Source organism: Dermacentor andersoni, chromosome 10 (assembly GCF_023375885.2).
Source record: "Dermacentor andersoni chromosome 10, qqDerAnde1_hic_scaffold, whole genome shotgun sequence".
Taxonomy (NCBI): Eukaryota; Metazoa; Arthropoda; class Arachnida; order Ixodida; family Ixodidae; genus Dermacentor; species Dermacentor andersoni.
In genome coordinates, this window is record NC_092823.1 from 108,038,619 (window position 1) to 108,042,728 (window position 4,110).

A 4,110-nucleotide genomic window follows, 5' to 3' on the forward strand; every position below is an offset into this window, starting at 1 on the left:
GCTATTTTAGAAAAGCCTCCATCATTGCTCAAGTTAGTCAGCAAAATTCGTCAGCATATGCAGTGAACATTGCGGCCAACGTTAAGATAAATATTTATTGATAATGTTCCCTAATATACCTGCATGACCTCTAACCTAAAATTTCGAAATGCAAGACAGGCAAGCTTAAATTATACTATTGAAATGTTTGCTAGTAATGGATACCTAAAGGTGTTGTGATGTCGAGATTGGGACTTCTAAACAATTCCTTACAAGTTTATGCCAAAATCTGGCAGTTTATAAAGGCAGCGAAACTATATATGCGACTTCTCGCACCCTTCGCGAATTATTCGCGACTACAAGCAATCGCTCGCCACCCAGCAGCTGCGCCGAGAAACAGCCGATCCAGGTTCAGGCTTGAAGCGAAGGAGGGTCTACCACCACGGCACGCACTGAATGTCTCGTAGTTCTCACATCCTCGTGATGCCGCCACGCACAAACCCGAATAAGGACAAAAAAAGACGGATGTCTAAATACTTTTGTTGTGCACCGTTATGCGTGTCATCGCGGTGGAAAGACAGCAATGTGCGATTTTTTGTCGTTTTCCTACAGAAGCAGACGACGCGGATCAGAGACCGACATGGACAGGAATCTTAAGCGTTGAGAAAAGGTGACTAACACTATGCTGGTTTGTTCGAAACACTTCACTCGGGAGAGAGAGAGAGAGAGCAAATAATAAATGAAAGGTAGAGAGGTTAGCCAGGACTGAGCCCGGTTGGCTACCCTGCACTGGGGAAAGGGGGACGGAAAGATTAAAAGAACAGAAAGTCCACTGGCGATATCATTCGGTCTCTCGGGAAGACTTCTTTATTCTCGGCGAGTAGACCATTGCTTCCTTTTCATATATTTTAACTATGTTGCTGGCGTTTCAAATCGCGGAGTGTACTTTGCTTGGGCAGACACTTTAATGAATTAGTGACACACGCACTTAAGCTTGATTTGGTTTGGTTAGTTTAGTTTTCTGCCCCATGCATTACTGCTACTAACGCCTTTGGCAGATGGAATACTCTTGCTAATGTGATTTTGCCCGCACATTGCGCCGGCACCTTGTCCGCGGGCACCCTGCAGGAACCATAACTAGATCGGAAGGTCTGAAGTTGATCCCGACATGTCATGCCGCGAGTCGACATATCGTCTTGATGACATGCCTAACTTTAGCGGCGTAAGCAGAAGGTGCTTTCTTCTCGTTCAGCGCGGTGAGTTGCCAGTCTGTTTGCTTGCAAGAAATTCAGGAGCTACTGCAAGCAGTGCTTGTTGCAGATTTGTGGCATTCGACCTGGCCACAGCACCGCTACTTTGCTGTCCAACTCTGTGCACACACCTAAATTCTATTACAACTGGTTCTATTCAGTTCCAAGTCGTGCATTATACGCTAATATAAGAGACGTCACACACTATCCGCTAACATAGCGCCACGCCACATAAAAGCGTCTCCTACTTGAAAATCTCGCTACACACAGCCCACCTACCTCATTGATCATTGCTTGGCTGAGCATGGACAGATCCGCAAAGTCCACCGCCTGGTAAGCACTGAAGACGGCCGAGAGCAATATCCCCTCTCTCGACACCGCCTTGCAGAACGCCGCTGATGCGTCCACGGACATCGCCAGCAGCACGTTGGCGCCGGCCAAAAGAAGCGGCCATTTCCAGACGTGCTCCAGACGTCGTTTTAGCTCTCTGACGGCGCACAGGTTCGACCTGACCATTTCGAGCCGTCGCACGGCCTGCATTCGAGACAGAGGATCGGTCTTCTTGGCAACTAGCGTCAATTCTTCGTACTGGGCACGAATATAAGCCACGAGGACCTCGCAGCAGGGTCGCATGACGTTGGAGTGGACAGTGTCGTGCGGAAGGTACAGCAGAAGATCTAAGACAGCGAGTGTCTTGAGGAAGACACTCCAGGCTAGCGACGGCATTTCGTCGTAGTGTTCGGCAAGAGACATGCACGTCACAGCAGCAGCACCGCAGAAAATCGCAGCCATGACAGTCCTGGACACTAGAAACACCTTAGGCATAGCGAAGGACTCCCTGGACCGTCGAAAGCCGCTGTCCTTTTCGAAGCGCTGCGCTGCCCGGAAGAACTCTAGGAGCTCGGATGCCTTGGACGCCGATGTAGCGATGTTCACGGCCACCTTAAGTTGAGCGAATCCGTAGATGAAGACGTAGGAGATCTTGGTAGACAATTTGCTCCCTTGGAACTCGCTTTTGGATCCCTTGAGTATGTAAGCGAACTCGCCAGCGTAGAGTGCTAGTACGCAGCTGGAAGAGTACAGCGTGTACCAGCTCTTCAGGGAAACCCTGGCGTTGTCGGGGCCGCGCTGCAAGCCCCGGACGTACAGGCTGCCGGTGAGGAGGCACAGGAGGCCGTACCACTTGAAGTGGTTCGCCATGGCGCAAGGCATCTTACAATCTGTGCACCGAACGGCACTGCTCGGTCTTGAAGACGCGTCTATTTATTGTGAATGAAGATTATACAGACAGACACAACGTTATGCTCTATGGTGGAAATGTGAACATGCACATGGTGTTCAGTAATATGATCTTCTGCGGCTAACTTCAGGTTACAGACGATCTGAGCAAGAGCGTTCCTCGCGCTGTTAGAAAATGAGCAGGAAACGAGTCATCATTGGCTGCCGAGCTGTAACAAAAAAAGTAATTAAAAAAGTCATGCCCTGAGCGTTGGGGCAAATTTTTGAAAGAGCACTTCTATTGATTGCGCTTCTGAGCTCTCATTGAAATGCTGTTCCCATTGGCCCTGAACCACCCCCTTGCTTTTATTTGATTACGACAATGACTCTCCTGCGCGCTCAGAGGGCGTACCTCTGCAACGGACCGCATTCGAAGACCTCGACGAACTACTACCAACAAAACCGTTTGACCTGCAGCCAAAATCGACCTCGAGTGCTTCAATAGCGGGTACAGGTGTACGCGTAAAGCAATCTACGTGGGGGACAATAAAAAATCAATCTGCTCTGCTACGCCCAGACGTCAAGGGCTCAGTTCTAAATATTCAGAAACTATTTGGCGCTTGACGCAGGCAGTTATAATAACCACACCCCAGATTTTTGTACTCTGCAACAGATTCTTGCTCTCTGCAAGGTATACGGAACTTGGCGCGCAGCGCCTCCTCTTTGCACTGGCAGAATAACCGTTATATAACTAAATTGCGGGGCTTAGGGCCGACTTAACTCTCAACCCGCACGGCCTTCCGCGCGCGTGCGGTAAATTGCCCATGTCGCGAGCACAGGTGCCCGAATTTCGGTTTACACTGGCTGCGCAGGAACAATATAAACCGAATTCTGAGCTTGTGTGTCCGCACACGCCTGTTCCGTACGTCCGCACGCGTGCGGAAGGCGTGCGGAAGGCCGTGCGGATTGAGCGTAAGTCGGCCCTTGACGTGCCGAAGCTGCACAGTGGGCTTATGATGAAGGACACCGCGGTGGAGGGCTAAGGATTAACTTTGACTACCAGGGTTTTTTTTTTTTTTTACATTCTCCCTAAGCAAGGTGCACGAGCGTTGTTACATTCCGGCGCCAACGGAATGCGACAGCCGCCGCTAGTTTTCGAACCCGCGCCCTCGAGCCACCGCTGAGCCACCGTCGCGGATGCAGAATAGCTTATGGCATACACACCCTGTTACTTGCTCTGCGCCTGTGCGCATTACGTAGCCCTGACCATGCTCCGCTTTTTCCTCTTAATTTCAACTCAATCGATTTTTAACGTGTACACCGCTACTTTCCCGTCTCATTGCACATGCCGCGAATTTCTCGCGCTTCCGGCTGCAGTCCTCCGCTGCAGCAGCGGTGCAGCGAAGCTGCGGTGTGTTTCAAGCTTGCTGCAAATTTATCACAGCAGCACTATACGTCCGAGCAAGCGCAGCGCGGCATCATGTTGTGACGCACTCGCCGACGTGTCAGCAGGGAACAAACGACATGCAATTCATGGGGCTTAATGGCTTACACGCGCATAGGGTGCCTCGATGGCTTACGCCTCGCCCGCCGATGAAAGTCCTCACCCGCCGCTCCGTGAACGGAGCAGCGGGAGAAGGCGTGCATTCAGGCAGCCTAGACG